This window comes from Melanaphis sacchari, unplaced genomic scaffold (assembly GCF_002803265.2).
Source record: "Melanaphis sacchari strain LSU unplaced genomic scaffold, SCAv2.0 Contig60_pilon_pilon, whole genome shotgun sequence".
In the NCBI taxonomy this organism is placed as follows: Eukaryota; Metazoa; Arthropoda; class Insecta; order Hemiptera; family Aphididae; genus Melanaphis; species Melanaphis sacchari.
Window position 1 is genome coordinate 53,687 of NW_020271429.1, and position 15,051 is coordinate 68,737.

The 15,051-nt window shown below is 22.3% G+C and overlaps 1 protein-coding gene and 1 pseudogene across 1 annotated transcript in view; both read right to left on the minus strand.

The window, feature by feature from the left end:
• The window catches only part of LOC112600077 (laccase-2-like), a 36,308-nt gene extending 35,214 nt beyond the window's left edge, over positions 1-1,094 (minus strand). Inside the window, exon 1 of the mRNA XM_025347225.1 lies at positions 1,037-1,094. The gene's annotated coding sequence lies outside the window, so the exon portion shown is untranslated. The remainder of the gene's footprint in view (positions 1-1,036) is intronic.
• A 1,839-nt stretch (positions 1,095-2,933) lies between these two features.
• On the minus strand, positions 2,934-14,246 carry LOC112600097 (annotated as a pseudogene).
• Positions 14,247-15,051: the final 805 nt, after the last annotated feature.

Here is a 15,051-nt window from a genome sequence, read left to right on the forward strand (position 1 = left end):
ACAATATATATTTATATTGAAAACCAGTTCGATATGATCGAACTTCAAATATAATAACGCTTGACACCTTTATACATTCTAAATTAAACCCAATTGCATTATTACATGTATGTATAATTATAAAACTAGAAACCTTGAAATCTTATAGTTAGACGAATTTGACAGTCGTAACAACTAGTTTCGATCAACTAGCAAAGTAGTAAGTATATAGTAAAGACGAATAAACAAATATTTATGTAATTGTGATAAAAAAATATTTGTTTAACAGACACTTGTTTCATATTAATTAGAAAAGACATATTTTTATAAATACATAATGTCATGTGAAATAGGTTTCGGATTATTACGAAGGACGTGACGGTTGATGTTGTTTATCAAATATTCCTTAAATCGCAAATAATTTTCCACGTTTATAATTTTATTAGGTAGTTATTTATGAATAATTGTGTAAAGACTAAAACACTAAGAATAAAATACAATAAATTGTAATATTCTATTTTAAGAAAAAAATAATATTATATCTCAACAGACTCTCAATCAAATTGAAATAAGTAAATATCGAATTTAACGTGTATAACAGTTTGGTTGAAAAATAAAAATAAATTAATATTTAAAGAGTAAAGACATACGTATACAACGTTATATCGGTACTATAAAATATAGTGTATACATCAGATACGTGGATAAAACTTAAAAACATTGAGTGTAATAATAATTAAAAAATCAAGTCTTGTTCGTATTATACGCACCTATCTACTGAAAATGGCAATTTAAAATTCTAGACAACAGAATTATATTGACCTAAACATATATTATACAAGAATATAACTTTCAAGATTTCACTTATTGTTGCTTAACTGTTATTGTTGCTTTTTTATTTTTATTACATTTATGATTGAATTATGATGTTGTCACTTTAAAATTATTGTAATATGTATTATATAATATATATATTTAATTTGGAGAAGTATTTGATATATTTACAAACGTAAGAATAATATTCACGAAAAAGCGAAATATATTTAAATTCACTTACCCTTATTGAACATTTCACTATTACGGATGACTTCTACAAACCAGCACTGATACCGTTGGTACACTAATATAGTAATAAATATGTTGGGTGCTTCTATACTTTCTTCAAGGCTGTTTTGCCCTACCTCTCTCATCCCTATGCCAAGATTATACAATTACGTAAACATATCTTGTTAAACAATGATTAACCTTGGAAAAATTATAAATTTTAATATCTAGTTCGATATGGTGAACAATTAATTAAATTGTATTTTAAAAAGATCTTCCGATTGTTTTACCGAAACATCACTGACCTATGATTATCCGATAGAAAATTATTATAAGAAAAGTATAGGATGTCTAATATAAACAATAAAATAAAATAAATGTACACATTTTTTTATAGATAATAATCGTACACAAAATTAGTACAATTTGAGTATTTATATCAAACATTTTAATTGTTTACGTTAAAAAGTAAAACCTCAACATTTAAGCTATTTATATACCGGGATATAAATAGCTATTTTTAAATAATGCTTTATGCTCATAAATATATTTTATATAAAAATTATTTTGATTGTTACATTTTTACTACTTATCTGTGTTTTTTTTATGTATCTTTAATCTAAAAGTATAATATGATATTAAAAAACAAAAAACAATTATAAAAAGATTATAAATGAGCCAATTAAAAAGTCTCGAAAAAAAAAATGTAAAAATGCCTTTAAGATTCAAAAAATAAATAAATAAATAAACTTTGTATTTTTGAAAATAAACCTAATTGGATAAATTTGGATTTTAAAAATATGATTTATTAATGTACAGTTACACAAATATAAAAGTGAAATTGTATTTATTTTTTTTAAATTGTAGTTTCGTTACTGGTTAGCATTGCAGGAAAAGCAGTTTTAAAAAAAAATTTAAAACTAATGAATATCCTAGTTCTGATAATACTGCGTAGGTTATACTAGTTTTTTATACTTGATTATAAGTTGCAAAAAAAAAAAAAAAAATTAAATATATCAACAAATTAGCAGGAAAATACATCAGTAAGTAAATATTAATTATAAAATTACATTTATTTAGTTAAAATAAATACAACGATTCAAAAACTTTTTCTTTTTTTAATAAAATGTGTCATTAAAATATCGTTTTGTAAATGAGATGTTTTTAAATACACGTGATTAGATATTTTACGAAGTCATTGGAAAATTAGCCCATTTTTTGAAGTTTAACGATGGAATAATTCCGCTACGACAGGGTGCTCTAGGATTTTTTTTAAGAAGACAAGTTAATTAAAATATTTTTACATAGTTATTATTTAATGAAATTCTAAAAAGCCTTAAACTTAATATAGTAATGCATTGTATACTAAATTTGTTTTAAAAATAAATATTATTTTGCTAAATGTACTAAATTCGATTAGCTTTTATTAATTTAAAATTAATTATAGTTAACTTAATTTAAAGTCCATTAGTATTTTAGTTTTTGAATTAAATGGGATAATATAGCTTCAAAATAATAACAAACTGAGAGGCATTAGAAAAATATTTTTAATTTTGTTTAAATTAAAATTATTAAAGTACTAAACTAATTATTAATTACAAGGTATTGAAGGTTACATTTACAATTATTATACTAAAATAAGGCGAACAAATATAGATATAATATATTAATCATTTAAATGAATAATTTATTGATATTTTTATAGAATTAAAAATGTAAAATGCGTAAATTAAATATACATTTTTTTATTACAGATTATAAAAATCCAAATTCTACATTAATTATAAAACATTTAATTATACCTACTGTATTATTAAATTTAAAAACAAAACAATAAAATTATAATGTAAAACAATGTGGTCTTTTTATAAAACATATTTATTTTAAATCGCTTAAAATCAAAATATTTCTTACATTTCATGATCAGGAAGAACGATTGGCTATAACTAAATAGTGTTGATCAAATCAGTATTATCGCATAACACTCTAGCTAATCTTGTTTTTCAGATTTCATGTAATTGATCTAAATATTATATAAAATCGTATTTTTAATATTTAATTACTTATTTATTATATAAGAGAAATATTTTTCAACTGAAATACCTGGAGTAAACAAGTTGGTTGATTTGGCAGTTCATACCAAAAACGATAACCTCTTCCGGCATAACTAAATTGAGTGGCTAAAATACAAGAAAAAACCGGACCTACCATGCTTCCTGGTAATGATTTTTCGGATATACCACCAGATCATAAATCTATATCTTCTGGAGAGCTGTAATGTATTCTATAAATAATAGCTTTAAACTTGTGAATTCTAACTTACTCGTAAATTGTAGTATATTGATGAATAGTGGAATTAGGCATGTCTTTAGATGAACTTTGAAATAAGTCAGATGCTGGTAATCCACAAAACTTTCTAAAACAAATAAAATTTACATTAATTACAGTAAAAATAGTTCAGTATAAACATTTAAGTACAAAACTAATTTTAGTCTATGACATGTTAATTAATAAAATTAATTAATTTCAAACAAGAAGTATAATGAAATTAAACAACACATACCTACGACAATATATAGCAAAATAATTTCAACTATACCTACGATCAAATATAAATATCATTAATTTCGTGATAGAAAAAGTTTTTACAACTTAATTTGAATTTTGTATATTTCATATTATATTCAAATAATATAATACATCATCTATGTAAGTAATGATAAGTTTCAAAAGAAATTGGTTGATTTAATGGATCAGTGATAAACAAATTATGGTTTTCTAAATGTTTAAAGGGACCATTAGTTTACTATTGATTAATTAAATTATTGAAATCTGGCATAAGAATTTCAAGCTTATGGCTATGAATACTTAAGTGATACTTAGATAAATTAAGGAAAAATTCAAAACATTTTTCATTTTTACAAATCGACAAGATAATTTTATAATTTAGTTTTTTTTTTAAATAATTTAATTTTTTATGAAATTCCAACTTTGAGTCTTATTATATCTTAAAAATATAAATGTATATGCACATTACACATATTCATATTAAATTTTATAAGTATTTAGTCAAAATATTTTTAAATCATTATACTTATTTTGTTTTATAAAAGTTTAAAACAATTAATTATGTGGATGCTGAATATATTATGATTTGGAGGTTGCCAATCAGAGATTTATTACTAGAATTATATTGTATATTTAATATAATTACTATGACGTAAATATTCAACTATAACAATATCCCACTCTTATTGTTTACAAACTAAATAATTTTAATTTCAATCAGTTGCGTTTGCTTCTATGTGAAAATATAATTTTTTATCTTAAAATCTTATTTTAAGAGCTATATTTATTAAAAAAAAAAAAAATTAAAATTATGGAAACTAAAAGATTTTAGCTAAACAACAGTATTTTTAATAAATAAAGTATTATTTTAATACATTTCTTAATTAAATTATCTGTAGAAAACATCTTACACTATAATCATCAAACAATATTTTACCTGTATTCCACGTATCCGGGCAAACCAAAGTCTCTCTGCCTTTTTGGATATTAAATGCTACTAAATCTACTCCAAACCTATTATCCGGTTTCTTGAACAGCGAATTTGTTACCTCCTGTGTTATTAAATCGTCCATAGCCTGAGCCACTTGATTAGTTAAACCTAATATATACTCGTAGAGAACTCCAGCTTTATATAAATCGTATGGACGGCGGATGAGATCGGACAATTTTTTAAAAGCTAAATGAACGTGAGTTAAAAATTATTTAATGTTTTTACTTATTTTATAATAAACATATTAATATGATAATTTATTTTAATTTACCAATGAATTTATGAAATCTACTCCATCTTTCAACTGAAGTTGGCAAAAATGTGTGACCAACTCTGAGAGCTGCTGCTGAAAATTTTAAGTTCAAACATCATTTGTTTATTTATATAAATATAATATGTTTTATTTAAAATGTATTTTAGCATAATATGTTGAGTTGTTATTTTAATGCTTAAAATATTATATTCTGATTTATAAAAATTTAATTTGTTTAAAATTAGTATTATAAGCTATTTAAATTACTTCTTTTTGTAAGAGTAGTCCAAATTTTGTCATAACTCCTTTTCCAAGTAATATAGGCAAAAACTCGTTATAAGCTATGTGCTAAATATCTGCTATAACGATTCGTCTCGCCTCTTGAAAAATAATTTCGTTATCCTAATGTGGATTAATTCTACCAAACTCTTTTTCTATTCTACTATGTTCTTTTTCCCATATCGTGTGCATAGTAGCAAATACAAGTTATTCATTTACTCTAACTTCTCCTGGAAATTAAATGTTATATATTTTAAATAACTATTGTAAATAAAGCCAAGTAGGTAAAATATGTAAAATATTTAAATATAAATTTGTTATTTAATAATATATACCAGCACCAAAATAATAATGCGAACGGCTCAATCTAGTTCATCCTTCGTCTGGATCTTTAAGTCTCAATGGCAAAAAATCTTTTAGCCATCATCAATAAATGCTGGGTTCATGCGAAGTAAACCTCCATAACCAGTTCTTAAATGCCTATCAAAAAAAAAAAATGTAAGTTATAAATTGTTTAATGATTATATTTTACATATTGAAGCGTGGATAAATGACTAATAAAATAGGTACGTTATAAATGGTAATTACTAATTACTAATTACTTATAAATTAATAATAGTGTACCACAACATTACAATGATAAATAAATTAAACTTTGTCTTAAAATGTTGATGATTTTTTTACTAAAAGAGGTATTGTTTTTTTTATTTAATATTCAGATAATTGAAAACTTGCTTAAATTATACATAAATGAATCTCATCTTATAAATAGTTAAAATTTAAAATTTAAATTTATATATTTTACATACTTAATACAAACAATAATAAATTAAAATACAAATTAATAATCTTAAATTTGTAATATAATAACTGTTTTCGAGAAAAAAATTAAACAACAAATCATGGATGCAAATCTAATCAAATTAAAATCATAAATATTTATTTAATTAAATAGATGGGTAATATAATGTTAATTTGACGGTCCGGTAAACATTTTTGGTCATATACAGGTTAAAAAATTTAAAAAAAAAACTATGTTTCAAAATTTTTAATGAAATTCAACTATAAAATAATTCACTAATTTTCACGATTTTCATAAATTTTGTCAAAATTCTAATTTAAAACGCGTAGAAATAAAATTTTATGACTATCAATTTTTAATAATTTTTTCGAGAAATTAACAGTTTATGAGGAACTTTTTATTTATTTTTAAAATATTTACCTAGCAAATAATTTTTGACTAACTTTTAAAAAAAAAAAAAAAAACAAAAAATTGAAAATTTCTTATCTCTAAGCTCAAGATTAATTAAAATATTTTGACAATTTTACAGTGAATAAAAAACAATAATATAAACATTTGGTAAAAATTTTAAATATCTACAGCTATCAGTTTTTGATTTACATAAAAAAAAACAAAATCGATTTTGTCAAAAATTGGATTTGCAATTTGCTTAAAAATTCCATTAATGTTAAAAAGAACCTCATTACCTAGCATAATCTTCAGTCACACTGTAAACTGTATTTGCGTCTATTACTCCTGTCAATGTGTTGAACAGTACCCTTGAACCTAAAAACAACATTGTAAATTTTTAAATATTACTAGTATACAATTACTATATTACAACCGAATAATACAATGCTATAACTAAGCTATTTAATGAATTCAATAAACACTATATTTTAAATCTATTTATCTAATATTATTTACGTCATGCTGATTTATTTAACTAGTCAAATATTATTTTAGATCTTGAACAAAGAATACATTCATTGTACATCACTTTCATTTATTTTATATTTTAATTATTTTTTTGGTTCTTAGGAACCGTGCTACAAAAGATTAAAATATTAAATTTTAAATATCTATGAACTATTATTAGGGCGTGGATTTTTATGTAAATGTATGATTTCAATGATTGTGGTTTTCTTAATTTTGATTAAAATAAGTACGTTTCATAACACCCCGAATAAAATATCACTTTTTTATTTGCATATTTTAATGTAAATACATATTTTTAAATAGTATATCAATAACTATATATTTTGTATTTCTATACGTAGATACCTTTAAAATTTAAAGAAATAACTATTGAGTTTCAAATGAAACGATTTACAAGCATTAGTAATACGCATTAAACTGTAAGTAAACACTGCCCATACTGATGATGAAAATTTACTGCTTTGTGAAATGTAATTTTTTTCAAAAGTGCATCTGATTGTTGATTATTTGGTTTTATATTTTTATAGTCATGAGATATTCAGAAAAACATTTTAGAACTTTCCCAGGTTCTAAAAAGGATAATCCAAAGCAAACTTTTAAAAATTTTTCAATTTCTAATTTCTTTTTAAAAATTTTTCTTAGGCCATGTGGTTAGACTTTTCTCCACATAGTCTGGCTCAAGTGAAAGCGACTGCCTTTACGAACTATTTTAGAAAAAATCTCTGAAATTGCCAATTATATAGCTTGTTCAAAATCAGCGTAAATTATACGTGGTGTAAAAGTCAAATTCAATTCACTAATTTTATCTAAAAAATCAGAAAATGCATCTTTATATATTTTTGTTGTTTTGCCTGTTAATAAAAAAAATATTATCGGGGTATAATTTGAATTTTTAGCTTCATGAATAATATAAATTGGTAAAATAGTTAAGGACAACTTTTAAACGTACTATCAATATATAAAACGGCACATTGAGTTAAATGTTTCAAGTAAGTTTGTGTTGAAAATGCTATAATACCTTTTTTTAAATTACTAATCAACAAAAATAATTCATCTCGATTTGTTTTAATTTCACCCAGATTTGTTAGAACTTAGAGCTAAATGTTGTTCATCTAAATTTGAAGGCAACTTTGAAATCATACTTGAACATGCATAGTGAATATTTTTTTTTATACGCATCGTGTCTGTAGTAGTCAGATTAGTTATATATCCTTCGTGTAAATCTTGGTGTAAAATCTTATACGGCTTTTCAAACGGATCCTCCAAAGATTTATGTTTAATTTATTACTTACTTTTTGTCAAGTTAAAATATTTACTTCGTTTTTTTTCATGGTCGTGATTTAAAACACTGAAAATAATTTCACAATTTTCACTTAATTAAAAAAATTATTTAAACATACATTTTTTGCATGCCCATCTTTGAATATTATTATTTATTTAACAGATTACCGAAAATTACAAATTGTATATATATATATTGTTAGGTACATAATTATCAAATTATGATAATTTTTAATCGCTATTCACTAATCTAATCTCATTCCTCGGAAAAAACCTATATTACTATCGAATTCATTATACTAAACTAAATTACTGTATTATATTTAGTACAGTATAAACTAAAATGATCGGCGAGAACCGGTCGTCGATTCAAACTTGTATACGTGCAATTCGAACCTGTCACAAAAAATACGCGCACGCAATTCGGTTGTAAACCAATATTCCTCTTTTTTTTTTTTGGCACGCAATTTGGATACAACCTATTTTATATATATTACGAAGGGTTTTTTTTTGTACCTTATAAAGTATACACCTTTTCATATACTTTTACCTATAATTTATATTACTATTGCACTATAAATTACACTATACATATAAATTTGAAGTAACACATTTGTCATTTACACGTATTTAAACCATCATAAATATAATCAATTCTATTACATTATAATAAAAGAAATATTATGTAGCTTATTTAATTCATAACAAAAGGTATATATTTGTTTATTTTTAATAACCAGATGTAATATGTTTTTACTATATAGTCTTTAGGAATATCGAGTGTCTAAAATTTTCATAAAGTTTTAATATTCAACAATTAATAGTGTTCAATTTTACTGCATAGATATAGAACTTGAATTTAAATTTAAACTTAATTTAAAATATGCAATTAAAAATTACGTTATCCATTATATTTTTTATCAAGTTTTAGAAATACATTTATTTTCTTCTTATTATACATTATATAGATATACTCTACTCACTCAGCATATTTCATATTGTTAATTAATAGTTTATCCAAGGTTGATTTCAATTATTATAAAAGTTTTTTTACAATTCCGTCTATTTTTGACTTTCAGTTAAATACATATATATCAGACATTACTATCTTGCGATTTCCAATCAAATACAAATAAATAGTCAGATTCCTCAATCATAAATATTTATTATCAAGTAAAACCGGTTGTGAAAACTTTATACACCTTTCACTAGTAATGGTGAATAGAATTTATACTCGTGTATTCTGCTTTTTTGTCGAATGGAAAATTTTAGTTTAAACAATAGTTTTAAGTTTTTTATTCATATATATTATACTCTACCTGTACTGTAACCCGATTTCAACCAGAAAAACTTATTTATTACAAAATACGGCGTTCGCCGATCGGTGTATTTCGGTTTGAGCGTAATAATTTCATGAGAAAATCGGTTTTATCTATTTAGGTGTATCTGTGCTAGATAAAATCAGCATATCTAACCTTGTATCGCTTGCATCAAATGTAAACAACATTGATTTTCATCATGGTGGTTTTAATAGTTTTATAGATATTTTTTTTTTTTTTTTAATGTTTGTAAAAATAGGATAGATTTTTTTGTTCCACGTAACAAATGGCAACCATAGAGTTAAACAAAAATCTCAACTTTCGTATTTTAAAGACAAATATCGTTTGTGCGTCAACATTTGGGGGATAAGTTTTAAGATAAAACAGTACTTGCTATGTCACTTCATGCAAAATTATTTGGTTTTTGCCAATTAAAATCTCGTTAAATTAGTTAAATTATTTCGAATATTACCCTGGAAAAATTAACAAGTAACAGATAGATATAGGTACTTCAATTTATTCATATAAACATTGAAGAAGAAAGAAAAAATTCAACTAATGATATTTTGGTTTGTGGTATTAAAGTTTAAATTTATAGCCAGTTTTTGTATATATATATATTTTTTAAATATTACAATTTAAAATTTTTTTATTAATAAATATAAAAATAATTTTTAGTCACCAGTTCCTTATAGTTTTTTTTATTTTTAATATAGATACTTACTAATTCTTTTTCTTGTATCTACATATGCTTGGTTGACTGCTTCATAAGTAATACATTGACCTGGTTGACTTATAACTATAATTAATAAAAAATAATAAATATATTATTACAAAACAATGTTATGTCTTTAACTGTGAAAATATTATACTTAAGTTAATTTTTCAATATCTATAAACTTATTATAGGTATAGTTTTTATATATTAATATTACAACACATTCATGATTAATAACACAATTAGCATTTCATGTATAATTGTTTTGTCATCTTTAAATTTGTATCATATATGTTTCAGTCAATATTTACAATTTTAAAAATAAAAATACTGAAAATTTGAAAAACTAAAATATCTAGATATTTACAGCGGACCACCTCTGAATATAATACATAGTATTAAAATCAAAAAAATTAGTTCTTCCTAGACCAGTTAAATGTAGTGTACACTCGCTATCTAAAATTGTAGTTGTTCTAAATAAACACAGTTTCAGTATTGAACTAGCAGTTATAAATACTCTGAAACAAATTTTCATAAAAATCTCAAGTACTAAAACATAATATTTTATACGGTTTTATACTTATAGGTACATTAATAATTTAAACCACAACATTTATTTTATTTTTAAATTATCATAACTTACAAGTTGTAACTTGTTACTTGCATATTAATATTTAATAAGTATGAGTATAATAATTATCTATTTTTTTAAATCTTCATACATTTTTCATTTATAACTTACATTTTATTATATTTTTTATTTCGTTAATTTATTTAAATAATAAATGTAATAACATAATTTTTTTGGAAAAAAATTAAGCTGATTTTGAAAACATTTAAACATAAATTTTAAATTAATATCAGTCATAGCGCATATTTACATATTTTACACATTACATTTAACTATAATATAATTTAATTGATCCTAATATCTGTTATAAATAATTATCGATAAATTGTTTTTTATATAGCATCTTTCGATTCTACTCTATATTTTAAACTGTAAGCAAAAATTATGAGGAGGTTTAAATTTTTTCAATTAATATAAGTACTATGTTTCAGTCTTATTTACATATTAATTTAATTCACTCATCAGAACGACATTATTATGATTTCAACCGTGGGAAGCCGTATTTGAACCGCATGTCGATTAATCATAATAATTATTATAACTTATAAGCTTCTATACAATAAAAATATATAATGTTATGGGAATCCATCTTAAAAATAGTGGTGCTAAACTCAATTATACTATCATTAAGAATATTATACAGCTATAATCATAATTTTTACTTAAAGTTCAAGGTAGTTTACGATAGGTGTATGGATTATTATGACAATAACTCCATCATATTATTACATGTTTTAGGTTATACTCATATAATTAAATATGAAAATATACTGCAGTTTATAATACAAAATGTTAAACGTAACTCAAATTAAATTAATTTGGCGTTAATTAAAATAATAATAAAATTTTACTAAAAAATACATAAAAAAAAAAAAATTCTTTATTGTTCTTTAATTATTTAGGTATTATTGGCGATTTATATTGAAAAAAAAATTCGCAGGTATTACATCCAGACTGTAAACGTTACGTTGCTACCATTAAGTGCACATTTCAACAGATGCTTAATAATTAATATTAAACTTTATATTCATGCATGCATGTTATATAAAATGAAACGTTTGTACAAGAATCAAGATAAGTAATAACAGGTTATTATGTTTCGATCGCGTATTTTACAATATCCGTTGTTATATTGTTTTATTTATATTTTTAGTCTTTCGTTTCGTACGTATAAGAAGTACCAAATTAATGATTAATATATCTAGCTACTATCTAGAATGAGAAGTAATAATTTGAATTATATTAATTAAACATTTTATATAACTGCCATTAATACATAATAGATACGGATAATGAAAAACAATATCCAAAAATATTAGTGTTTTTCAAAAAAAAAAAAAAAAAAAATGTTTCGATTGAAATGTATATGTACAATATTTTACTATATAAATACTTTGTGAAATTAGTATTATGAGATCATTTAGTTAGAAGGGTTAGTTTTTTAATTTATTTTAAAGCTAATGTTGAGTAATAATATTATTGTGATCAATTAAGAATGTTATGAATTTATTTAAATGCCAAGCGTAATAAATTAATAAAAATAATAATAATAACTAAAATGTTGATAATTTTCAATATGATGAATTAATTAAATATTGTACACCAAAAACAATATAAAATAAAAAATATTTAAATAATTTAATTCTTAAAAACTATCTGCAAAGTAATGATTATTCAACTTAACTAGTATATTACCATAAAATTGTTATATTAATAACTTACATTAAAATTGGGCTATTGTAAATACTTTATTATATTAAATATAGTTATAAACATTTTGAATATTTTATTTGGGTAAGATTTCATAATAACTTGCAAAATATATAAAAATATAGTTCTAAGAATATGCCTATATAGGAGATACCGTGTGACAATAAACAAAAATGTAATTTATTTTTAACTATAATTATATTACATTACTACTATAATAAATGTAAGTAATTGACCATCTGCAGAGAAAGTGGTTACCAACGTATAAAGGAATAAAATATTTTAGTATTGTATTTATGATAGTAATGATGAATTATGGTTTTCTATTATATTACTGTAATTTTTTTAGTAAATTTATAATTTTAATGAAAAATAATGATAACAGTTAACAAGCATATTATAGTAAAATATAGTGATATGAATATATATTTAGAAAGAAGCCATCCATTAATTATAACAACAATTTACTTTTAGCTCAGTAATAATTTTCTAAAACAGGACACGACTCAAAATGTCAATTGGGAATAATTATGGTTTGACCTAATCCATCTATAACATGAATTACCTAGAAATGTATTGATAAGACATAATATAGTATAATGACAGGTCCTGTACTTTATTAGAGAAACATCATTATGGAGCATGACGTTTAAGAACTGAAAATAAAATACAGAAGTAGGTATAGTTTTTTGTGTAATGTATAAAATATATATTGTAAATTGTATTTATATTTGATTTTTTTTTATGTTTATTCAATCAACTAATTTTGCTTAAATACTACAGTTTTGGAAATTAATTCATAATAAATTTTATGAGTAAGTATAAATTATAATATAAACATACTTATAAAATGGAATGTCTAAAATCTAAATCGTATTATGATTCTTATCGAATAAATATCTAATGCGATAAATAAAGATACAAATTACAAATCGTTTATCGAGTACGCATAAAATACAAGTTATATTAATGGTTTTTATACTATTACTAGCTATTAGATCAAGTGTTTTACCCGGGTTAAAATCAATCTATCTTTCAATAGTTTTTTGTTTTTCTACAGTTAATGTATACATAATATAAATGTCAAATACAATAACAATTATTAATTTTATTATTTTTGATTTATTAATTTTAGTCCTATTTTTAATAAAAAAAAAAAAATTGGAGACAAATTACACGTTTAAAATCCAACGTAAATCCAATACTGTTAAGATTATTGTTTACTTTTAAATTTTTAAATTTAAACATTTTTTCATTTAAAAATTTAAAAGTAAACAATAATCTTAAAAGTAATCATATCCATTTTAATTTTGTTCATACATTTTTGATTTAAAATTTTTTTTCTTTAATTTTTATTAAAATATGTTTATTGTATAAGTATGTCATATTTCTACTATTTAATAATCATAATATAATAAATAATAATATAATTAGTATAATAATTAGAAAGGCTTGAGAAGAGATCATCATCTTGAGGACAAATTTAAAAGTAAATGGTACTCTATAATAAATAATAATTAATTATTATTAATCGTTTTTTTATTTTATAATTTTTCTTTGAAAATCATCCATTTCAGTGCCATATAGATCATACAGCATTATACATAAGTGTAAGTTAACAATCGTATCAATGAATAAGTACTTAAAATAAGTGTGATGTTTCGAGTATGTGATAAAAATTATAAACGTGTAAATTAAAATATACTTACTTTTAAATAATAGTATAAAATATTTCATGCTTCAGAAATAATTGAATAGATCAAAATGGTGAACTTTTTTTTTGTAATATCACATAAATGTATGCTTTCTAATTCTATTTTTAACATTTTTGTAAAAGACATAAAAATGTAATATTTACATATTGAATTCTTAATTAAATTATTAATATAAAATTATGACCAACACTTACCTGTCCATTAAAGTTGAAGTTTTTATGAATATCGCATAACTAAATATATTCACTGTTGCTTGTGTACATATCAGATGCATGTATGCACGGACAAGGAGACAATCTAATAGACCAACATCTTTTCCACGAAAAACTTCCACCACTTTTTTTTATGACAAAATTATAAATTGCCTTTCACTATTGAAACCAAGGACAACTCGGAAAATGTATACCATAAAATTAGTACACGTATAATGTGAAAGAAAATTGACATTTTCAATGTTATTATTAAAATTAGTGCCTTTATCAGTTATACCATATTTGTATTTAAAATTATTATTAATTTTAAACATTAATGTAATCCTATAGTATTTCAAACACTTGTATAATTTTTATTATTAATTAAATTATACTAATACCAAATCATTAATTCGTTTAATTATGATTAGAATTTATGTTACATTCAGTATATTAATTGTACAGTAATATCAAATTTCTTTTGAAAGAAGATCAAAAAAGTAATATAATTCAATAAATACGATGGTCCAATATGATGTTTTAAAAACCAAATTATTCCCAGTAAAAAAAAAACATTTATTAGTTATTTTATAACTCATTTCGTTGAAATAATATATAATATCAATTAATTTCTGAATGATATTAGTATAAT